This window comes from Schistocerca gregaria, chromosome 3, assembly GCF_023897955.1.
Source record: "Schistocerca gregaria isolate iqSchGreg1 chromosome 3, iqSchGreg1.2, whole genome shotgun sequence".
Classification (NCBI taxonomy): domain Eukaryota; kingdom Metazoa; phylum Arthropoda; class Insecta; order Orthoptera; family Acrididae; genus Schistocerca; species Schistocerca gregaria.
Genome location: NC_064922.1, coordinates 289,829,188 through 289,855,589, shown reverse-complemented (window position 1 = coordinate 289,855,589; position 26,402 = coordinate 289,829,188).

Sequence of the window (26,402 nt, the reverse complement as noted above, 5' to 3'; positions counted from 1 at the left end):
ATATAACAAGTAAAAAGAACACTTCCTTATGACTCCTCACACCATTGATAAACGGGACATTGTACAAATAATTGTCTAATTTCACCTCTTCTTTTTTAACGTCTCCATGTTTCTCGTGAACCCTCGAGTCTGTCGAGAATCCGAGAAAAACAAGCCTAGTTATTCTACCAAATTTGTCTTAAGTTACGTGAGTGGTCCACGTCTACGAAATCTCCGGTTTTCTTCCTCTAATACTCACTTCTCAATTGCAAGGAACATTCAAAAATAATACAGGTCAGCACATAATAAGTTACTAATAGTATACTCCATGTTCTCCAGGCACCCATCACCATCTCGTGTCGCTGATTAATTGTTCCGCGCCCTGTTCTATCGGTGCTTCTCGCTGCCGTTACCCTCAGCGACCCTTATGGCGCGAATCTACGTTAAGTCCTCCGTCGTTCTATAAGCTCTGTAGGCTACCTACGTTGCTACCCTTCCTAATCATATTCAATTACAGTTCCCCAGCTAGAAATTCACTCGAAAATTGTTCTCAAGTACTCCTACGCATACAACTTTGCGATATGAATACAATTCCGGACTGATCACACAAAACGTATGTGTAACAAAATACATAATCTCTGTCTTGGGTGATATATGTTCCAGGACAGAAATGAGAAAAATAATGCGCATTAACTGATCTTGTAGCGCCGAAGATACTTGTATACGCAAGCGTATTCAAATACAAAGATATGTAAACACGCAGAATACGGTGCTGCGGTAAGACTACAAATGTCTGGCGAAGTTCCTGGATCGGTTACTGCTGTTACAATGGCAGGTTATCAAGATTTAAGTGGGTTTGAACGTGGTGTTATAGTCAGCGCCCGAGCGATGCGACACAGTATCTCCGGGGTAGCGATGAAGTGGGGATTTTCCCGTTCGACCATTTAACCAATGTACCACGAATATCGGGAATCCGGTAAAACATCAAAGCTCCGACATTGTTGCTGCCGGAAAAATATCCTGTAAAAACGGGACCAACGACGACTGAAGAGAATCGTTCAAAATGACGGAAGTTCAACCCATCGGCAAATTGCTGCAGATTTCTATGCGGGGCCATCAAAAAGTGTCAGCATGCGAACCATTAAACGCAACATCATCGATGTGGGCTTTCGAAGCCGAAGGCAAAATCGTGTACCCTTAATGACTGCAGGACACAAAGCTTTACGCCTCGCCTGGGTCCGTCAACACTGACATTGGACTGTTGATGACTGGAAGCATGTTGTCTGGTCTGGAAAGTCCAGTTTCGAATTGTATCAAGCGGGTGGAAGTGTACTGGTATGGTGACAACCTCATGAATCCATGGACCCTGCTCAGCAGGGTACTATTGAAGCTGGCGAAGACTCTGAAGTGGTATGGGGCATGTGCAGTTGGAGTGATATCGGACCCCTGATGCGTTTAGATGAGACTCTGACAGGTAACAGGTACGTAACCATCCTGATCACCGGCATTCATTCATGTCCATTGTGCATCGCGACCGGCTTGGCAATTCCAGCAGAACAGTACAACATACCACACGTCCAGAGTTGTTACAGAGATGCTCCAGGAACACGCTTCTGAGTTTAAACACTTCTGCTGCCACCAAATTCCACAGACGTGAACATTATTGCGCACATCTGGGATGCCTTGCAACGTGCTGTTTGGATGAGATCTCCAGCCCTTCGTACTTTTACGGATTTATGGACAGCCCTACGGTATTCCTGGTGTCAATTTGCTCCAGACATTAGGCGAGTCCATGCCACGTCGTGTTGCGGCATTTCTTGATGCTCGCGGAGGCCCTACACGATATTACGCAGGTGTACCAGTTTATTTGGCTCATCAGTGTAGCTACAATTCAAAAGGAACCACTCTCATGAAATTTAAAAATCCATCTCTTCTTTAATAATTCTGAAACTTATTACGTGGTGTAAGCCACGTGGTTTCTTTGTCTGTAATCAAGTGTGAGTGTCAACTGCACTTTAAAGTACATCTCTCCTAACACGAAATGGACCAGCATAGATTTTGAATAACATGTTTCTTTGATAGTTGGGGATATGACCAACACCTTATCTCCTAATGTCAGGCCAGTTCCCGCGATCACCGCTTCAGCCTGCCTTTCTTTCTATCGCAAACAGTAAATATCTTTATCTACAAACATTCCTACTTCTACACATATACCTATGTACAAAAAGTAGGAAACCTAAAAACGATGCAAAGGCTATGACATTATTTTTAGAAGGAACTCCTTTTTCTCACTTTTGTTTTGTCAACTGGATGTTAGTTGCGAGTACAAGTCATTGCCTTAACGGAGGAGGCTATCTCTGACATTGTACTTCAGATCGAACATCATATGACGCGGTTTTCTTGGAATCACTGTCGGTTTATGAGAGAGCTCATCGATAACTCTCTCTCAACTTCTTGCACAGGCAGTCGTTTCTCTCCTTCTCCTGCACATCCCGAAACAACGTGAAATCAGAAATGAAGGCCGCGTTTATCTCTGTGCCTCTAAACATTCAAAGCATATGTGGCTGCACTTGCGACCTCGCACCGCCACAACCTTTCACAACACGAATTATTACCGTGACTACTGAAGAGATTGAAATGCAGCCAGTTCCAAAGGAAGTGCCCTTAATTCCGTCCGTAAATTCAGACTGCGCCTCTCTTTCCTGCAATGTCACAACATACATACCACCTATATAAAAAAGCATTTTGTATGCACTCAAAAAACTGTTTTTACTGATTTTGTACTGCCTTACACGTATCAGCCTTACTCCATAGGCCCTACAACAGAAGTACGGTAAAGGGTATCAGTGAAAACAATATTGGTACAGTTATATAAAACGTATTTCTTAAAAGCGGAAGAAGCAGTATTCTGTGATAAAAGATTGATGAAGGACATCAAATGGACACTGTAAAAAGTGAATAGAGATAAAACTCACCAAAATATCTGTAACGCATTCTTAATTAAAGCGAAATTCAGTGCGTCAATCAAGGATACAAAGTATTTGGTCCACATTCCTTGAAGACATTTGACTGCAAGCTTCCTCACTGTACACGTCGAAGTGTTAGGCGAAGACGACCGCCAGATAACAGCACTACACGGCGTTTATGAAGACTTAATGTTTTGAAATACATAAATTCTTGCACAGCTGGTTGATACAATGTAGTTTTCAATAATAAATAATAGTACATTGCATCTCTTATCTAAGGAACGTCCATCTGGTGCAAGAAGACTGGCTAAAAGTAACGCTGCGCGAAGGCGTCAGTGTATAAAAATGTAATTATAATTCGTGAAGATCTAGCATGTTCAATGAAACAACATATTACAACAGATACATAATTTACTATCCAGAAATAGGTATATAAAACTGTTAAAATCGATGTACTGGTTTTCGTACCATAACATAAAAGAAACATGCGATGTTACACACAAAATGACAGGAAGCGTATATACAGTGTAACAGTTTTGCAGAAACAGGCAGCAGTATATATATATATATATATATATATATATATATATATATATAGCTAACTGCTAACTTTCCGACAGGCGGCAAGACTTCACGTCATCAGGATGACCTCCGGAGATAACCAGCGCTGTTTTCGACAAAACGTTAAGAACTGTAAAGTTATTACTACCACAGCTGGAATATTCATGAGCAGCTATAACGCCCTGTCGCGAAAGCCGTCACTATTTCGTCCTTGTGTAGTAGACTACATATTGTGCATGGTCACAAGATTAGGCAGATGGTAATTTTTTACTACTTATCTTGAGCTGTATAATAAATACACACTCATCTGGTGTATTCCTGTCGTCAGATACATTATATTCTGTATATTGTGTACACACTGATGGCTATGTCTTCATAACTATTAGATGCTAAATACTCTTCCTGTAATTTCGCACGTTACATTCTATAATTGTTTTATGTAATGACTGGAATACCAATTTATGGATTTTAACAGTATTATACGTATATGTACTTCTGAATGCTAAATTGCGCATCTGCCGAAATTTATTATTTTATTGAACATGCTAGGTGTTGACGTGTTTTAAGTACATTTTTATACATTGTCACATTCTTGCGGTGATAATTTTCACCTTTCTCCTTGAACCAGATGGATATTTGTTCCACAATAAACTGGTTAATGAAATAGATATAATACACTGTTATTTTCCATTTAAAACTGAGTTATATCAATCAATTATGGCAGTATTGCTGTATTTCGAAACATATAGTTTCATAAACGCCGTGTAGTACTGCTATCTGACGGTCTTCTTCACTTAATACTTCTGTGTGTAGAATCAGCCAGTTTACACTCAATTGTCATCAAGCAATGTGGACAGGATCCTTTGCATCTCTGTTTCGCGAATTTAATTAGAGACGTTTTGGTGAGTTTTACCTTCGTTCGTTGGTTTTTGAACGTCCATTTCATGTAATTTATGAACGTTTTTTCGCAAAGTACTTGTTTCTTCCGTTTGTACGAAGTATGTTTGATATAGCTGTACCAACATGTTTTCGCTGATACCCTTTCATGTGCTTCTATTGCAGAGGCTACGAGAATGGTATAGGCTGAAATGCGTAAGGCAGTATAAAGTCAATAAAAACATTCGTCAAGGCTAATACCAGTTTCTGAGTGCAATAAAGAAGGCCGCAAAATCTCATAAAGCCATGCATTTCCCTACTGATGTTTTAATACTACTCTCACCACTCTCATCTAAGCTGCCAGCTATGCTTTCTTATATGCGGTAGAAACTTGATTCATTCAAAACTGTTACTATCAACACACACTTAACTTCCAGTTGTAGTTGTTCCTATACTGTCTCATCTACATTTTTTAGACTTGGTTCATGTCTAACTAGTTTGTCCTTGTTCATCTCGTTTTGAAAATCTATGAAGCGGCAGCAATTTGCGACTGTAGACACACATGTACCCTGCACGCTCACTTTTTGAGTAAAAAGCTTTTCACTTTGTATATCACATTCCTCTAATGCATTTTCGTGAGGCAGTAGTTCACTCTCAGAAACTTTCTTACCAAAAGGTTCCGTGGTGCAGTGGCTTTCTACAGTAGTAGATACTGAATTTCACCAAACACTTGCGAACATTTTAATAAACTCTTGGCAGTGTTCACCCCCTTAAGTGGCTCAATTACCGCTCTTATCAAATAACTCAACAACTGACACTGGTTTGTAACTCGGCTTTCAATAAGCACTGCATCTCTCTTTTGCTTGTCAAACTTTCTGTCGATATTCTTTTGACTCCGCAGAAGCAACATCAGTACATTAGTCAGCAGGAGAATCAAAAGAGCCGTCGTTTTCGCTGCGTCAATGCGGGCTGGAGACACGTCCCTATTAGGACCTCCTCTTGGTTGCGTAAGTGTTTACGTAGAGCGGTTCCGCTGACGGAACTGCTAAACTGATTCCATCCATAAGAGCAATGTCCCCAGAAACGAGCAGAATACCTGCTTTACTGGTTCTGATTGAGAATCCTTATACAGTCAGTTCAAGGTCAGTTGCATCAGCCCCGAGAAGTTCTCTATGTTGCTCAGCCTATACAAAAATGACACACTGCTTGTATATAGCAACTGAACTTATAACCCTGGACCGAATAGTGACACTCATTCCTGATTTCTAGCACCTAAAGCATTAAGAAGACCAGATAATGCAAAACTCAATAAAGTTCGAAGAAAGTTCCACACGGACAGATACAAACATGAAATCACATAAATGAAATTTTCACCAAAAGGAAACACTAACACGCTATTAAAAATGCGGAAGCAATACCATCAATCAACTATGGATGAAAACAAGCAAAACGGTGTGAAATCTTAAAAATCAGAAAAAAATTAACGGTAAATGCACATGATATTGACTGCCTGTATCTCAGAACATCCTCGCATTCTCGCAGATAATGGTAAACATCGCTACATCGAACGGGGTATATAAAATTTTATATTGGTGTGTGATAGAAAAAGATCCTGAGCAGGGTCGCTATATAAAGGGGGTTGATTTTCATGCATGTGCTGAAGGACGACGTGCACTTCCGTTCAGGTCACATTTACTATCTAGCACGCTTGTATCACAGAATGATTTATTTATTCGAACAGGGCCCAACCTTTCTCCACAATCCGTAAAATAAAACTTGGTAATGTTTTATTAATTTGGCAGCTTTGTTCCCAGATGATCTTTGCTGTGCAGCACGTATGTACGTATCACCGGATTCATTATCGTCCTTACTCTCAGCTCAGACGAGCCACGAACTGAAGGGTATCGTCAAATTTCTCTTCTCTTCACCGTTAACAATTCACATATGCTCTTTATGCCGCGTTTAGATAACATACCTCAGACGTTTGATTTTCTTTGCGTTTAATTTTTTTTGAAACAGAATATCAGAGTTCGTTTACTTTGCTAGCTTGGAATAAGCCACAAAATTAACAACGGAGTACTACCCTTATGCCCACTGTCAAATACACCACGTTTTGCGGAAGAACACACCTACATTATTATAATTATGATTCTTTACTCAGATAGTGTTTCCTTATTGTTTCCCTCGCTCACTTCTCATTGTAGGTTATCCTTTGGTTCACTCTGCATTTCTCGTAGACAAACATCAGGTTTCATTGAAACTTCCTTTCAGATTAAAACTGTGTGCCGAACCGAGACTCGAACTCAGGACCCGAGGGAGGGTCGCCTTATTGAGCACGGAGCATATAATAACCTCTTGGCATTGTTGCCTGGCATCCGAAAACAAATAAAGGAGGCCTTGAAACATCGTATGTCATACCGCACCATTGTTCGGAATATAGCAGCAACGGGCCTAAGGAACTATCGTCCCATGCATAGGCCGCCGTTAACACCAGAAGACACACGGCTGCGTTTGGAGTGGTGCCGTGATTGGGAAGCATGGACTGCTAATGAAATGGCGTCCAATTGTTTTCAGCGGTAAACGGCCATTCTTCACTACCGTAGATGGCAATCATCGACAAGTATAGTGGCAAACTGGTGTTACGCCCAATTATTCCAATGTTTCGAAGGGTCACATCGGTGTTACTTTTGGTATCATGATGTGGGGAGACATCGGGCATGATTTCAGGTCACGGCTGATGATGACTGAGGGATCTGTAAGGACACAACAGAACTCACCGAAAGCCTGCGTTCGCAGGAGAGCTTCTGTAAAGTTTGGAAGGTAGGAGACGAGGTACTGGCAGAAGTAAGGCTGTGGGTACCGCGCGTGAGTCGTGCTTCGGTAGCTCAGTTGGTAGAGCACTTTCCCGCGAAAGGCAAAGGTCCCGAGTTCGAGTCTCGGTCGGGCACACAGTTTTAATCTGCCAGGAAGTTTCATATCAGCGCACACTCCGCTGCAGAGTGAAAATCTCATTCTGGTATCTGCATGATGTTCAGGTACTGCCATTGGCAGCAAGATACCCAAATCTGTTCCCGATAGAATACGTGTGGGACCATCTTAGACGTCAAATAGATCCCAGTACAAGTATTAAGAATATCAAGGACCGATTAGAACAGTTGTGGACCAGATTGCCTCAGTAGAGGATACAAAGGCTTTGTGACAGTCTTCCCAACAAAATCAGTGCATGCATCCACGCTAGACAGGGCACAACGGTATACTAATAAATGGGTTTTTACTGCCAAGTTCTTTGGTAATTTGACTGGATGGTGTAATCAGTGAAATAACATCACATACTCTTTCATTCCGTGAAGTTTTATTTCGTTCCCTGTTCCCGTCTGTGTCCGTCATTACGTACAAGTGTTATAAAATACTGGGTTTCTCAGAAGTCTCTCCCTGCTTACTAACATTCATAAGGTGTAAGATATGACACGTACGCAAATGCTTTTTATCTTTAATTACATGCGACACATTCAAGTTATAGTGTCTATACATACCTTGTTTGGTACAAGGCCCAGTGACACAGCAACAGCGGAATCGAACGGCATATTTGCAAACAACATGTGCTCAAACCAGGGGAAAGCCCAATAAGTCCTGTAGTGTCTCGAGACACAATCATGGCGTGATCTCATCTGAGAAAAGAACACGGTTCAGGTGGTCATCATCTTGAATCACAGCCACGTGGCAACAGCAAAGTCATAATGAGTAGTGTGAAACGTTGGTTGAAGGGACTGCATGATTCGGACTTCGTATGCAAGTCAAAGAAATTGTTTACGTAGGATGCGAGGCACGGATGTCTCTGCAGGCTGCCTTCTTGTAACAACTACAGAAGATATCTCGGACTGTCTGCTTTGCCTATGTCCTAGGTCCAGGCCGCCTGCTCTAGGGAGATCACAAAATAGTTCAAATGGCTCTGAGTACTATGGGACTTAACTTCTGAGGTCATCAGTCCCCTAGAATTTAGAACTACTTAAACCTAACTAACCTAAGGACATCACACACATCCATGCCCGAGGCAGGATTCGAACCAGCTACCTTAGCGGTCGCGCGGTTGCAGACTGTAGCGCCTAGAACCGCTCGGCCGCCCGAGCCGGCAGGGAGATCACAGACGCTCCCTGTTTCCTTAAACATCGCATAACATATAATAATGCGTTTAACATCTGGCGGCTCTCTAAGGTATGCAGTCTGGAATTCTCTCTGGTCTGTTTATGGTGACTGTGTCTCGTGATACCATGAAGGCTTTGACGACCAGATGTTTCAGCTGCTGAGAATTTTTCCGGGTTGTATGGCCGTGGTCCATGAAACTCTTCAATCCCTGACGTTTCGTCCAAGGCTACGTTGGACAACTTCGGAGGTACTCCTCGTTGTCGGTTAGAGTTAGCACAACCAGGAGCACCTCAGATTTCCAACGTTTCCTTGGACGAAACGACAGGGATTGAAGAGTTTCATGGACCACGGCCATACAACCCGGAAAAATTCTCAGCACCTGTGTCTCGTGAAACCAGAGGACACATTTGGCTTTATCCTGTTTTCAGTACATTTTTTTTTTTTTTTGCGCATGGTGTCCGATTCCGCAGTTCTCACGTCACTGAGCCCTGTGACAGACGAAGTATGTACAAAAAGTCGAATATATCAGATGCAATTCAAGATCGAACTTATTTGTCCATGTGTCATACTTTATGTCTTATGAATGTTCGTAATCATGGAAAGACTTTTTTGGGGATCCGGTACCTGCGAACGTGAAGAAATTGTTCACATTATCTACAGCGTTGAAGTGACAAGCGCTGCTTCATATTTTTACTCCTTACGGATGGACTCTGAGTGTTATCTATTTCACTCTGTATAGACCGATGCCGACTTAGCGCTTGTGACGGGACGTATGTAGCGATCAATGGACGATGATCTCAGGCCATAGACAGCTGTTCAGCGTACTGGGCATTGGGGTAGGGACAGGAGCGACTGGCGAGCCGTGCTGTGGTGGGATTGCGAACAGTGGCCTGGAGTGTCGCGCCGTGAAATCGGCGCGTGTCGGCCCGGTGCGCCACTGGACAGCTGCACAGCTGTGCAGGCGACAGCTGGTCGCGCCCCGCCTGCCACTGCGTCACTGCGACCACGCGAGCTGTGGTATCTAGCGGCACGACCCACTCATTGACCCAGAACAGTAATGCCGCGCATTTCTACCGCCGCTCTGTGCTTAATCTGTTAACTATACAGTCAACAGTCTGAAAGTGTTAGGCAAGAGGAGGCTCAATAGAGACAGTATTGTCTGCAAACTGTAGTACAGGGTGGCACTACTGCAGATACCTCCGGGTTTTATGCTACCCGCAATGCCTTCAAATACCACGCGCAAAATTTCCACATTCTTTCCCTCGCTACACGCAAACTCTCCTACACAAAAGTTAACGCGACGTTTTTGTAAGAATTGTAGTGTTGTTTAATTTTATATTGGAATGCGGTTTCGCTACACGCGCTAGTTTCCGAATTATTAAGGAAAAGCGTACAAAAGTGACCTTCGTAATGGGGCGAGAGTAATATTAATGTGGAAAGTGGTTCAACCATTTCGTTGCTAAACGTCTACATCTGCATAACTACTCCGCAATTCACAATGAAGAACCTGGCAGAGGCATCAACAAGCCATCTTCAGACTATTTCTCTACCGCCCCATTCTCGAACAGCGCGCGGAAAATACGGCCACTTAAATCTTTCCGTGCGAGCTCTTCTTTTTGTTGTTTTATTGTAGTCATCCTTTTTCCCTGACTACAAGGGCCCTACCAAAATATTTTCACTTTCAGAGGAGAAAGTTGGTGATTGAAATTTCGTGAAACTATGTTGCCCCAACCAAAAACGTCATCTTTTTAAGGACTGCCACGTTAACTTGCCTAGCATATTCGTGACACTCTCGTATTTTCACGAAAATACAAAGCCAGCAGCCCTGTTTTCAACTTTTTCGATGTCCTCCGTCAATCATATATATATACCGCGCAAGAGTGACATAAAAGTAGATATCTTAGGTGTTGCGAAACAAATCACTTAAGAAAGGCAAGTATTCCGGTCCAGATGGTATACCAAACAGGTTCCTTTCAGAGTATGCAGACACAATAGCGCCTTTCTTAGCAACATATACAACCGCTCACTTGACGAAAGGTCTGTTCCTAAAGACTGGAAAGTAGCACAGGCCACCCCAATATTCGAGAAAGGAAAGAGGAGTAACCCATTGAATTACTGACCAATATCACTGACCTCAATTTGCAGTAGGGTTTTGGAGCATTTACTGTACTCGGACATTATGAATCACCTTGCAGAAAATGGCTTATTGATACATAACCAACACAGATTCAAAAAACATCGTTCTTGTGCAACACAGCTAGCTCTTTATTCCGTTGAAGTAATGAGTGCTGTCGACAAGGGATCTCACACCGATTCCATATTCCTAGATTTCCAAAAGGCTTTTGATACCGCTCCTCACAAGCGTCTATTAATCAAATTGGGTGCAAACGGAGTATCGTCTCAGTTGTGTGACTGGATTCGGGATTTCCTCTCAGAGAGGACCCAGTTCGTGGTGATAGACGGTAAATGCATTTTCCAAGAATACCTCAAAAACTATGGCCTCCAAAGAAAACGTACTCCAGTACAGAATTTAGCTACACTAAACTTCTTACAAGAAATCCCCGCTAATTTTTTTCGTTTTATAAAGGGTCCTACAAATATATTCATGCGATTTACAGACTTATTCTTGATGTAACTTTGTTGGAAACTGGACCAAATTTGAAGGACTGTAAGGCTCGTGTTGTGATAAGAAGTGAACTGCTTCCATGAGCAATGAATAGAAAAGGCCAAAACGTTTGAGCTATACGTTAAGAACGTTTAAGCCCCAGAAGGTAACTGGAAACTCAGTCCGCAATGATTAACTGAAAACTCCCCCCCCCCCCCCCCCCCACACACACACACACAACGCCAAGCAATCTGGTACAGGCGTGCGTTTTCAAATACACAGAACGTAAATACGCAGGATAAAGCAACGCCTATATACACACATCAAAAAAAGTTTTGCATTATCTCGGTTCTGAGAGTTCGGGAAATTGGAATAAAGATCAACATAAACATCTTTTCCACCTTTTTTAATGCTCATGAAAACCACACATGTCATGTTCTACCACCACACAGCGAGACCTTCAAATGTATTGGTCAAGACTGCTGTACACACCGGTATCTATAATACCCAGTAGCACGTCCTCTTGCATTGATACATGCCTGTATTGTCGTGGCATACTATCCACAAGTTCATCAAGGCACTGTTGGTCCATATTGTCCCATTCCTCAAAGTCAATTAGGCGTGGATCCCTCAGAGTGGTTGGTGGGTCATGCCGCCCATACCCAACCCTTTTCAATCTATCCCAGGCATGTTTGATAGGGATCATGTGTGGAGAACATGCTGGCCACTCTCGTCGAGCGATGTCGTTATTCTGAAGGAAGTGATTCACAAAATGTGCACGATGGGGGCGCGAATTGTCGTCGGTGAAGACGAAAGCCTCGCCAATACGCTGCCGATATGGTTGCACTATCGGTCGGAGGATGGCATTCACGTATCGTACAGCCGTTACAGAGCCTTCCATGACCATCAGCGGCGTAATTCGGTTCCACATAATGCCACCCCAAAACAGCAGGGAATTTCTACCTAGCTGCATTCGCTGCACAATGCGTCTAAGAATTCAGCCTGCCCGGGTTGCCTCCAAACACGTCACCGTCGATTGTCTGGTTGAAGACATACACGAGACTCATCGGTGATGAGAACGTGATACCAATCCTGGCGGTCTATTCGGCATGTTGTCGGGCACATCTGTACCGCGCTGCATGGTGTCGTGATTGCAAAGATGGACCTCGCCACGGACGTCGGGAGTGAAGTTGTGCTTCATGCAGCCTGTCGCTGCACCAATAGCATTATTCAACACAGTGGCATTGCTGTAGGGTTCCTCCGAGCCGTAATCCGTAGGTAGCGGCCATCCACTGCAACAGTAGCCTTTGGGGGGCCTGAGCGACGCATCTCATCGAGAGTTCCTGTCTCTCTGTATCTCCTCCATGTTCGAACAACATCTGCTATGGTTTCCTCCGAGACGCCTGCACACTTCCCTTGTTGAGAGCCCTTCGTGGCACAAAGTAACAATGCTGCTGCGATGGAACCATGGTATTCACCGTCTATGTATAGTTGAACTACGGACAACACGAGCAGTGTACCAGCTTTGTGGTGGAATGACGGGAACTAATCGGTTGTCGGGCTCTCTCCGTGTAATAGGCAATGCTCATGCATCGTTGTGTACATGTTTGGGCGGATTTAGTGACTTCTTCAACAGTCGACGGCACTGTGATGCAATATCCAACGTCAAGGTGTATCTTGAGGAGTTCTGGGAACTGGGGTGATGAAACACTTTTTGTATGTGTGTAAGACAATAAGCGTCCGGCACAGTTGTTAGAGTTGGAATTTTTACTGCCGCTACAATGGCAGATTATCAAGAATGAAGTCAGCTTGAACGTGGTGTTATAGTCGGAGCACGAGCCGGAAAAATATCCTGCAAGAACGGGACCAACGACTGAAGAGAATCGTTCAAAATGATAGAAGTGCAAACCTACTGCAAATTGCTGCAGTTTTCAAAGGTGTGCCAGTAACAAGTGTCAGCGTGCGAACCATTCAATGGAACATTACCGATATGACCTATCGGAGCCGAAGGCCCACTCGTGTACCCTTGATGCCTGCACGACACAAAACTTTACGCCTCACCTGGGCCCGTCAACACTGGCATTGGACTCTTGATGACTGGAGCTGATAAACGGGTATTCATTGGACAAATATATTGTACTAGAACTGACACAGGATTACATTTTCACGCAATTCGGGTGCTTAGATCCCGAGAAATCAGTACCCAGAACAACCGCCTCTGGCCGTAATAACGGCCTTGAGACGCCTGGGCATTGAGTCAGAACTTGGGTGGCGTGTACAGGTACAGCTGCCCATGCAGCTTCAATACGATACCCCAGTTCATCAAGAGTAGTGACTGGCATATTGTGACGAGCCAGTTGCCCGGCCACCGTTGACCAGACGTTTTCAATCAGTGAGAGATCTCGAGAATGTACCGGCCAGGGCAGCAGTCGAACATTTTTAGTATCCAGAAAGGCCTGTACAGGACCTGCAACATGCCGTGTTGCAATATCCTGCTGAAATGTAGGGTTTCGCAGGGATCGAATGAAGGGTAGAGCCATGGGTCGTAACACATCTGAAATGTAATGTCCACTGTTCAAAGTGCCTTCAATGCGAACAAGAGGTGGCCGAGACGTGTAACCAATGGCAACCCATACCATTACGCCCGGTGATACGTCAGTACGGCGATGACGAATATACGCTTTCAATGTGCGTCCACCACGATGTCGTCAGACACGGATGCGACTATCATGATGCTGTAAACAGAACCTGGATTCATCCGAAAAAAATGACGTTTTGCCTTTCGTGCACCCAGGTTCGTAGTTGAGTGCACCATCGCACGCGCTCCTGTCTGTGATGCAGTGTCAAGGGTAACCGCAGCCATGGTCTCCGAGCTGATAGTCCATGCTGCTGCAAACGTCGTCGCACTGTTGGTGCAGATGGTTGTTGTCTTGCAAACGTCCCCATTTGTTGACTCAGGGATCGAGATGTGGCTGCACGATCCGTTACAGCCATGCGGATAAGATGCCTGTCATTTCGAGTACTAGTGATACGAGGCCATTGGGATCCATCACGGCGTTCCGTATTGCCCTCCTGAACTCACCGATTCCATATTCTGCTAACAGCCATTAGATCTCGACCAACGCGAGCAGCAATGTCTCGATACGATAAACCGCAATAGCGATAGGCTACAAACCGACCTCTAACAAAGTCGGAAACGTGATGGTATGCATCACAACAACGTTTCACCAGGCATCGCCGTTCAACGGCTGTTTGTGTATGAAAAATCGGTTGGAAACTTTCCTCATGTCAGCAAGTTGTAGGTGTCGTCAACGGCGGCAACCTTGTGTGAATGCTCTGAAAAGCTAATCATTTGCGAATCACAGCATGTTCTTCCTGTCGGTTAAATTTCTCGTCTGTAGCACGTCATCTTCGTGGTATAGTAATTTTAATGGCCCGTAGTGTATGTATGTATAATTTGAGCGCAAAGGAAACTAAGTTTTACGCAGGCATCATTTGAATAATGAACACGAAGTAATGATGCTTCAAGAAACTGGCGAAGAACCAAGTAAGTGTTGGGTTTATACTTATAACATCGAGCAGTGCAATGAGAATGTCCCCTAAGACACTCAGCCATTGGCTCTGAGCATGAAAGAATAATTAATCAGTTACAATAACATAAATTGTGAAGATGGTAGCCATCTATTTCTCAAGAAGGTGTCAGATTAATCCCTGGAACATTTAGTAAACACTGATCGTCAGAACTGCAGTGGCCGACCTATCTTTCAGCATCTGAGAACTATTTTCGCACGAAGTGAAAATAATTCTTTCTAATGTCTTGCACTTTCAACCTTAGTTCAGTGTGTGTCCTCTTGTGTATCAGAAAATTATTGGGTCGTGATCAGAATCTGCCAGTTAAAAAGACCATGGCAGCGTAGTAGCATGGTGAAGTATCAACAAAAAAATGTCTGGGTTTAGGTAGGAATAATTCACAAGTGGATCATTGGTATACAGACACGATGCTATTAATATGAAAAACAACACTGCCTCTCAAGGGCACTCGAAGTCGCGTGGTTTTCACAATGAGCAGTCCGACGTCTAATAAGGCAATAGCTCTTACAGTTCAGGAGAGGGTGGTAACTTTCAGCCTGTAGCTTTCACGAATTGAAAACATAACATTCGTTACTGTAATCAGTTTACTCTCAGTCAAAATTAAGCAAGCAACAAGATTTTATATGGCCATGTGGAAAAATACCACCACGGGCCTGACTGTGGAGTAGTCGCGAATGATCCGTGCGATAATTTACTGAATATTTCCGAAATAACCTAACCATTCCACCTACAGTTCGTCACAGCAAGGTATATAAATCATCTCTCGCATTTTTATCATTATCGTCTCTTCTTCAAACCAAATCAGACTGACACCAGTCTGAGCCAGTATTCCTCCCAGCGCAGAATTTTCACCGAAACATCGAATAGTATATGAAACCAGAATGGCTGAATCCCGTTCAAAACAAGGAAGACTTCGTGTCTTCCAAACTCGAAAGCTCCCATTTGGTAATAGACAAACCGGATTTCCAAAGATCCGAAAGTGTCTGAGGCTACACAGAGGTTGCTGAAAGAACTTATTTCGATGTTCATCGGATATCAAACCTCTTGATCTTTTTCTTGTGGAGATTTATCGCGAATATCGACTTGCTGACTTGTCTAGAAGAATTCAAAATCAAAACCTAATCCGCTATTTAACAAATTGAGTCTCACATGTAGCAGCGAGTTTAACAAAATATCGTCTTCGAAAGGGACTACATTAACCAAAGGGCTTCACATTATTAGCCATATAAAAAACGTTATGTACGTTGCTAAAGAGCTACACCAAAAGCCGGTTGTAAGATCTATGAACAGATCTTTTTGTGTTCTGAAAGTTCCTTTAGAAACATCCTATACAATAATGGGTAGCCCTCCCAACCCCCCCCCCCCCCCCCCCCCCGCCAAAAAAAAAAGACACCAACAACGCGTAGTGTGTTATGCGGGAAGGGACAGTGATCGGTTTTCAAGAAGGAACCCATACTCGGAAATGCACTGTTGGGTGCTGGAGATAATAAAACCTACAAGGCTAGCAAATCGCGCTGTCTACAAATAATGTTCGAATTGCGTACCTCCCACGTCAGTGCCTAGCTTACACCACTGGTGCTGAGGTTCACGCACATGAGCCACTATTTCAATCGCACCATGGACTCGAGCATTAAGGTCCTCCACCTATGTTAGATGTGACCCATACACCACACTCTTCAAACAGTTCCACAAATAACGGTCAATCGGTGTCATATCAGGTGACAGTCCTGGCCATGGAACTGGACTACCCCTGTCAATCCATCGATTCAGTTATGCGACATTGAGTTTATTCCGCACATCGACATCAAAGTGTGCTGGAGCTCCGTCGTGCTGCAGTAATATGTCCACCCGAACATTTAGTGGCACGACATCCAATAGAGTAGGCAAAACATCTTAAACAAATGTGCTGTAGATTGGTCCTGCTGGTATGTTTGGCAGTAGATATGGCCAATTGATTTGGTCACCAATTATCCCACCCCCGACGTTAATACAAACTGTTTGTTACTGTTCTTGAAGCACCAGCACACGCAGATATTCCTTCGCATCCATGTTACGTAACTTTAATATGTCATCTATAGTAAACGTGTATTCATCCATGGATAGCACCAAGCTCTGGAATTATAGCTGGAGTTGTTGCAAATACCACGGCCAAATTGTACCCGTCGAGGTAGTTCAAATAGTTCAAATGGCTCTGAGCACTATGGGACAACATCTGAGGTCATCAGTCCCCTAGACTTAGAACTACTTAAACCTAACTAACCTAAGGACATCACACACATCCATGCCCGAGGCAGGATGCGATCCTGCGAGCGTAGCAGCAGCGCGGTTCCGGACTGAAGCGCCAAGAGCCGCTCGGCTACAGCGGCCGGCTTCGTGGGTAGTCCTCTTCCCGTAATGCCTGGACTTCCAGCACATGATATGCATGGAGCTGCTGTTCAAGGACAACATTCCCCACGGCACTTCAACCTGTGTGCAACGCCTGTGCAGCTTGCTTATTGCTGGTGGCTTGGTCCCTTGTGAACATTGTCAGCCTGTCCTTCAACTGTGGTGTTAGTGCTGAGCATGGACGACTCACATCAAGATTCGGCACCTTCGATATTACAAACAGTAGACTGGGTATAGTACTCGCAAGTACCATTCACACAGTGCTACTACTATACGTACAATGGACACACCTCAGGTACAAATACTTACGAGCAACTTTCCGGCTTCTCTGCAGCTTCTCTCCATGGCCGCGACGATGGAATGATGTAAGGTAATGTAATTGACATAATATTAAATACAGTATTAACAAGATTTTCTCGCCTGTAAAGTTCTTAAATTTTACTCGATAATTTGGCTCTAGATACACGGCCATGTTGCACCTACGAACACGTTTTAACCTTAACTTTCCGGAGTAATTTTTGCAGTTTCAGAATAATACTGCAGCGCATGAAAATTGAATATTATAATTTGAAAACTGATTAATGGAATACATCAAAATTCTATTACAGAGCTGGTTAGAGGCAAAGTCTAAAAAGTGTAACAAAATACAAGGCTCACCGCTATTGAATTAAAATGGTTTGTTGTGTTCCGATGTCGAATGCCACCCATAAATTCATTGCACTGCTGTTTAATACTGAGCCGTGGTAAAATTTGCTGTTTTGAAGAGCGCGCCGCAGCGCGTAGTGTGAAGCAGTCGCCCTCCGTTTCTGGCGGTGGCGCCGCTGTGGCAATCGCAGCTTTGGTGTCTCCCTTTGGTGCGAAAGGGGACAGGTTGCCCGTTCACGTGCATTTAAGGGGACTATGAGCTCGCTAGCCGGCGAGTCTTGCCAATGACATCGCCTTCCCTGCCCTTGCCCCCACCCTGCAGCGCTCCCAACATCTTCTCCAATCCCATCCTGACCGGTTCACCGCTTGGTGCAACCAGTGGTTGCTAAAGGTCAATCCCTCCAAAACCAGGCTATCATTGTAGGCAAAACCACCCACCCCTTCCTTCCGCCTCCTTGATTTCTATCTCACCGTCTATGGCCGTCCTATCGCCCTCACCCCCACCCTCAAGTACCTTGGCGTCACCCTCCACCGTCGCCTCTCCTAGACCCCCCAAGCCAAGGCACACTCCCGACTCCGCCTCCTCAAGCTCCTTTCAGGCCGTACGTGGGGTCTGGACCCCTCCACCATCCTCCACACCTATAAATCCCTCATCCGCCCTATCCTCTGCTACGCCCATCCGGCCTGGATCTCCACCCACCCCCCCGTACCTTTTATAAATCCATGCTCCCCGCCTCGCCTATCGCATCTGTCTCCCCTCCCCCCCCCCCCCTGTGCATCCTGTACGAATTCATTCCTTTCCCCCACCTCCTCCTTTTCCTTGAAAGGATCCTGTACACCTCCCGCAAACTCGACCCTCCTCACCCTCTTGTCTCGCCCATCCTCACCCACCCCGCCCGCTGCCGCGCCTGTATTCCCACGTCGCACCAGGCCTTTCCACTTCACACCCTCGCTCCCTTCTCTTTCCTTTTCCCCCATCCCCTTCCTCCACCCATCTTCCCCCGGGCTCTCCCCTTTTTGTCCTCCCCTCCCCCTGTCTCCCTTGCCCATGGCATCTGCCCTCCCCTCTCCCTGTCCCACTCCCTTTCCTCCTCCCCTCCCTTGGCAGGTCCCCGGTCTCGCACACACTCAGTGAACATTCGCGGGCCGGAGATCATCGCCATCAGTGTCTCGTGTGTGTGCCTTCGTTTTGTGTTCAGTGTCCTTTCGCCGTCACGCCACCACCGTTCACGTGTGCCGTCGCAGTCATCCGTGTTATGTGCGCTGTGTCACCAAGTGTTAGTCTTTTTCTCATCCAGCGTGAACGGCTTCATGTTTACTGTTTTTTTGTATCTACATTTTTTGCCCACCGTTTTTATTGTATTGTCTGTGCCACCTATATGTCATGTTATTGTACCACTCAAGGCTGAAGAGCAGGGTAATATCCTGCTGCCAACCCACCTTGTATTGAGGTGATTAAATTTACAATAAAGGAAAAAAAAAAACGGCGAGTCTGGTCAGCTGGTCAGCCGGGTCAATGTGGGGCAGTCAGTGTCTGTTCGTCGTCCGGAGTGCTAGTATGTGTTAGGCCGCCAGTCTGCTCGATTTTGTTCAGGCAATGGTCATTGGCGGTTGGATCGATCGGTTGGTCGGTCGTGCACTGAGATACAAGATGCCTTGTCCGTCTTGAGCGTCGACGCATGTGAGGTCGCTACGTCAGTCCAGTGGCCCGCGCCGTATAGCGGGTAGTGGCTTCGCGGCCGACACAAGAGCAACAGGACTCAACCCACGACATAGGACTGGCCGGTGCGAGCTGCGATGCCGTGAGACAGGAGATCGGTGCGCCTTCATGCGTCCGTTGAAGCGGCTGGCAGTGGACGGTTCGGGAGAGCGTTTTGGGCGTGGTGCGCCAGGCCTTCGCCAGACATCACAGTTCATTAAAATTTAAGTAATTCGTGATATTTTGTTTCATTTACTTGTTAAATTCTACTTCTGTTCTTGATCAGTTTCTCGTCCCCAGCTTCCTCGTCTGTCTCTCGTCCGTATTCGTTAGTCAGTTAGTGTCTGTCTGTCGGTCTGCCATACGTTAATAGCTGCCTCTGTCATGTTTGTCGGATTCGGTGTTAACGAATTTATTGCTTGAAGTGTAACGGCTGAATTCCTAAAATATGTTTTTATCTTGCCTATCATCTTGAGAGGCGATATATGTGTAATGTAGAGCATGTTTGTATATTTTATGTAAGATTGCATTTCATGGGCTTTTAATTAAATGATCATTTTAGTGTATGAAGTTGCCACCTTTCCACCGTAAGAATTTTATTTTACTTTTAATAAAGTTGTACCTTCGATGGCAAGTTAACTCTTTTCATGTTAGTGTTTTGTACCATTTCCATCCCTCCTACGGAGTGCATAGTTTTTGCTTGTGTGAGTTGTTAAAATTTTTGGTTTACAGTAATCAGGTGTGTTGCAGATTTGCACCAGTGTAGTCTTTCAGAGGTTGTTGTGAGCAGTCGTGACTACGGCCGGGTCAAAATGTAGCGGCAAGGTTCTCAGCCCGAAAGCTCATACTGTCAATATTTGTTCTTTCGGCCTCTGAATAGAATTGTAACTTTATATTTTGAGGGTGCTTTCTGATTATAATTTTAAATCTGTATAAAAAGGGGGGATTTTACGAATGAAACTTCCACTTGTTAAAAGAAATTTAGTTTGTTTTCATCAGTTACCCACTGGCAACTACTTCCACGCTCACATATAGTGTGATTAAGTGTGTTAATGTTCTTGATGAATCGCTAGTAAATCAAGTAAATTCTTGAGAAAAGGTTTTGAAAGTAAATCCAAACGTTTCAAATACGTAATCTATACCATGGAACTGTCTCTTTTACAGTTTAAGGCATGTAATTGTTACTCAACACATTGATGTTCAAAGGCTTTATTTTGGTACAATCTCATTGTGAAATATTACTGAATGAGACTGCAACATGCAATGTCTATTCTTGAACTCTATGCCCTATAACTCTAATGCTGAAGTCTGTCTTGATCTGTCCGTCACGTCTTAAGCGACAGTTTCCGATGCACGTCAATAATGTGATATGCTTTAACTGTATCATGGTGGGGATGCATGGTTGAGTATGTCGCTCTGGTGATGTCAGTGCACATTTTTCTTATGATCTTAGTGGAAACATGACTGTATTACATAAGAAGCTCACGAGAGTACTCGTTTTTCAGTTGACAATTACTATTAATCATTTAGATTTTCGGCATCGACTGTGAACGTACAAAGCTTGTACCGACTGCATCCTCATAGTCAATCATGGTGGCCACTTAGAGGAACGTTGAAACTGACACCTGTTATTCATTTGTGATACTTGCACCTTTACTGAAGCCTCGACAGAATTTTTAAAATCAATTTGACACTCCCAACAGTGGCGGCACATCATACACACACGCTTCTCTGCGTCTCTCTGTCTGTCTCTACTGTGATTGTCCTCCCGGCTGCACCACTGGCGTCCATTCACCACGGTGTCTCCATTTGCCTACCACGCTCTGATAATGTGAACTCTACCATATGGTTAACAGTAGTAGAAAATCCGTCTCACACTCCATAGTCTAGCGAGCAAAATGCTATTCAAAATGTTCAAATGTGTATGAAGTCTGATGGGACTTAACTGCTAAGGTCATCAGTCCCTAAGCTTACACACTACTTAACCTAAACTATCCTAAGGACCAACACACACACCCATGCCTGAGGAAGGACTCGAACCTCCACCGGGACCAGCCACACAGTTAACTACAGCGCCCTAGACTGCTCGGTTAATCCCGGGCGGCAAAATGCTATTCTGAACGACTCCATTTTCACGGTACTATTGTAACCAAAGAACTAAGTCAAAGGTGGATTGAGTGTCTAACATTCATGGTGGTGTCTGTTTGTTCTATATCGTGTCTACCTACCACTTTCGCGCAACAACGCTCTGAGCGTGTATTTTAGGGAATTGACTAGTTTGAACCTGGGACCTGTTGCTGGTAAGGAGACGCCAGACCGCACATGACATGTAGAATTCAGAAGAGTTCAGTGAGACTAGCGATGATATAATCAAATACTTAATGATCTCAGCGTCAGCTCCACTGCACTCCCTGTAAAAGAATCTTAATACTAACTAAATTTAGTGGAAGGGGTTCAAGGTTTGACTATATTTAGTTAGCTGGTAAAATAACGTCGAAAAAGCAGTCACGTTTACCATTGGAAATTTTATTCTACTCACAAAACATTGTTTATAAATTGCACTACTGATAAAAGGAATGTTTTAATACAGGATGGTAAAAACCAACTGCGTGAACGAATATTCCCTGAATGGGTTTCCAAGTTCTACAATGGATCGAAGGATGACCTATGCCATATCACATCTATAATCTAGGTTTAAATTAAGTTTCACAAAAGAGAAAAGTATTAAAATGGTCTACAGTGACCCTCAATTATCATAATTACTTATCGAACTTGTCGTAAATTTCAGTAGCTAATGTGCCTTCTCAATGACTATAGAACAGAAAAATCATCGCGTTTCAGATTTTTACTTCAAGTGGCAAATGTGAACACCATGAGCTTTAATTTACGATCGACAGTAGTATTAGGCAAAAATGGGATATAACAGATGAGACTTCTGCAGTTCTGAGTGAAGCTTTATGCACTGTTATGCGGCATCGCGTGCGTTCATTACCTTATCGTTGGTTAGGCAGCTTCATGGGGGCAGCGGCCGGCGCAGCAGCCATCCAGCTCGCTGTCTCTGAACTAAATAACCCCTCCTAACTTCTCCTTACCACAATTTACCGAAGTTGGTAAAAAAAACTATCTGGCTGTGTTTTTTATCTGACCAATCAGGGTCTCAATGTTAACCTTAAGCTCCGCCTACAAAAATTATGTCTATCCAATGAGAGAGTTTTTACTTTTCGTGGTGGGGCAATGTTTTTAAAGTTTGCAACGTAACAGAGACACGAAAAAGTCTCAAACTAAAACTTGCAGCTGGCGTTGTCATAGTGGTTAGGTGGCGACGTGTGTGTCCAGTCCGTCCCTTATCGTAGGGCCTTCTAGCTTAACACGGTTCTGCTCTCGGCTTCTGTTCTCGTTCCTCCCCTCAGAACTGCGTCTGTCTCACGGTGGGAAGGTATGACATGTATTTAGGCATTCTTGTGTTAGTCTGTGGAATTCCATTTGCTCACTCGTTACTCGTATTACTTTGGTTAAATTAATGTCATGATTTCTTCGGAGCTGTGTGACATACCACTGGATTTGCTTATCATGTCAAGGTTTTCATGGAAGGTTTTGGATTTGCCTGACACCTTACAAGTGCAGGGCAAATGTGGATCACAATTTACATGTTAAAAATTCATCTTTTTTTTGTCATCAGTCTACCGACTGGTTTGATGCGGCTCGCCACGAATTCCTTTCCTGTGCCAACCTCTTCATCTCAGAGTAGCACTTGCAACCTACGTCCTCAATTATTTGCATGACGTATTCCAATCTCTGTCTTCCTCTACAGTTTTTGCCCTCTACAGCTCCCTCTAGTACCATGGAAGTCATTCCTTCATGTCTTAGCAGGTGTCCTATCATCCTGTCCCTTCTCCTTATCAGTGTTTTCCACATATTCCTTTCCTCTCCGATTCTGCGTAGAACCTCCTCATTCCTTACCTTATCAGTCCACCTAATTTTCAGCATTTGTCTATAGCACCACATCTCAAATGCTTCATTGAAATAAAGACTCATGGAAGGCAACAACGTGTCGCTTGCGACAAAGACTCACTACCAAGTGCCAGTGTATGCAGTTGGAGAACCATAGCCGTTGGCCATCTTCCCTTGTATGTCTATCTCTCCCTGTTCTACTCTGCGTGATAACGTAGAGAAATGAACGCTTTTGAAATACGTTTTAAGTATTTATGACATGTGTGATGATTATCCACCAATAAAATTTCGGGGATGCTTGTTTCTCTCATTTGGAGCGCTGCTCTCTAGCTTGTACTTAACGAACTGCTAATGTTTGATACCTCTGTTAGCACCCACCCCCCGTGTCGTCAGACATTGACTTCTGTTGTCCAGCCAATTGCCTCCTTTGCTTTTTCTATTGTTTAGAATTAGCCTTCAGTGTAGTAGTTAGTCTGATCGCTACTAAACAGTGTTAACCACCCACCTGAACGCCATGAATCTCCTACTACAAGCACTCTGCCGCGTCCCAGAAACCACGCATCTCGTAGGTGCCTTGTGGCGATGTTTGACGCTTCATCCAGTCCCAAACATGCTCAATGGGGGACAGATCCGGAGATCTTGCTGCCCAGGGTAGTTGACTTACACCTTCTAGAGCACGTTGGGTGGCACGGGATACATGCGGACGTGCATTGTCCTGTTGGAACAGCAAGTTCCCTTGCCGGTCTAGGAATGGTAGAACGATGGGTTCGATGGCGGTTTGGATGTACCGTGCACTATTCAGTGTCCCCTCGACGATCACCAGAGGTGTACGGCCAGTGTAGGAGATCGCTCCCATGCTGCCGGGTGTTGGCCCTGTGTGCCTCGGTCGTATGCAGTCCTGATTGTGGCGCTCACCTGCACGGCGCCAAACACGCATACGACCATCATTGGCACCAAGGCAGAAGCGACTCTCATCGCTGAAGACGACACGCCTCCATTCGTCCCTCCATTCACGCCTGTCGCGACACTACTGGAGGTGGGCTGCACGATGTTGGGGCGTGAGCGGAAGACGGCCTAACGGTTTGCGGGACCGTAGCCCAGCTTCATGGAGACGGTTGCGAATGGTCCTCGCCGATAACCCAGGAGCAACAGTGTCCCTAATTTTCTGGGAAGTGGCGGTGCGGTCCCCTACGGCACTGCGTAGGATCCTACGGTCTTGGCGTGCATCCGTGCGTCGCTGCGGTCCGGTCCTAGGTCGACGGGCACGTGCACCTTCCGCCGACCACTGGCCACAACATAGACGTACTGTGGAGACCTCACGCCCCACGTGTTGAGCAGTTCGGCGGTACGTCCACCCGGCCTCCGGCATGCCCACTATACGTCCTCGCTCAAAGTCCGTCAACTGCAAATACAGTTCACGTCCACGCTGTCGCGGCATGCTACCAGTGTTAAAGACTGCGATGGAGCTCCGTATGCCACGGCAAACTGGCTGACACTGACGGCGGCGGTGCACAAATGCTGCGCAGCTAGCGCCATTCGACGGCTAACACCACGGTTCCTGGTGTGTCCGCTGTGCCGTGCGTGTGACCATTGCTTGTACAGCCGTCTCGCAGTGTCCGGAGCAAGTATGGTGGGTCTGACACACCGGTGTCAATGTGTTCTTTTTTCCATTTCCAGGAGTGTAGATAGCCAAGTGTTTACAATGTCGGCTATCTCCGTACTCACTCAGTTTTAGACTTACTGAAAATGTAGAATTAATTTGATGCTCTCGGACGTGTAGGGTACTATTAATTGTTCTGTTTTCACTTAGGATTCTACTACACTCAACGTCCAGAAAATTCTAGACTTCATGCAAGCTTAGGGCAAAACGTTAATCTGATGAACATGTGATGGACGCGAGCAAACGTTAATCTATTACAATTTCACAAACACACAATCAAAAGGGTGAACTTATACTCAACTTTGGGCAGTAGGAAATCTTCTGCCTACAACAACCATCTCGTAGAATGGAATAGAGAAATCGCGCGTTAACGGCATCCGGACTTCCCTAAGTTCAAATCCTGAGATTTCCGTCACACTGAAAGCTCGCGGAGCGAGGTTTGCTCGCGTCGACCACTACACACGTTTCTGGAAATAGGAAAATATGAGCGGTAGACACACTGTAGTATGTACAAGTTACACAAATGTATATGTAGAAAAGCAATACGTTAATGTAAACATTACAAGTTAACCAATGAACAGAATTAAGGAGCTTAGTTGCCTTTGATTTTTAAAAAAGTCTAGGTACTACGTGAAAAGATGTCAGTCCACATCCAACGACTTATGGTCCACCTTACAAGATAATCTGTCTTTGCTGAATGGCTGATACCACACAAATCAAACGTGCAGTACTTAACGTGACAATCAACCTTCAGATAGGTATTTGAAATTGCAATAGAAAACTGTCACTTCAATAGCTCGCTAATGCAACAAGCACGGCCCCTAAGGCCACTGACCAAAAGATACACTGCCTCTATCCGACGATAAAACACAGTGTGATCTATATTTCTCATGGCCACTTGCCTTTCATACACACAAGAAATTATTAAGAAACAACAACTACCACTAATTTGTAAAACCAGAAAATTCTGAATCTATAACTAAATTCAGAAATGACGTTCAAATGAACTAGCTACCTTCAGCGTTCCACTAAGCTCCAAATCCGAGGCGCTGTTTCTAGCCACTTTAGTAACGTAATTTCATGGCCGTTCCAGAACATAAGTCGCCTCGCCACCACTGCAGAGAAAGTTTTGCTGGCCACTAGCACGAGCAACTGCAACAGTCAACAGCCCTTAAGTACACAATAATATTCCTTATATACAGGGTGTTACAAAAAGTTACGGCCAAACTTTCAGGAAACATTCCTCACACACAAATAAAAAAAAAGATGTTATGTGGACATGTGTCCGGAAACGCTTAATTTTCATGTTAGAGCTCATTTTAGTTTGTCCTTCCACCTACG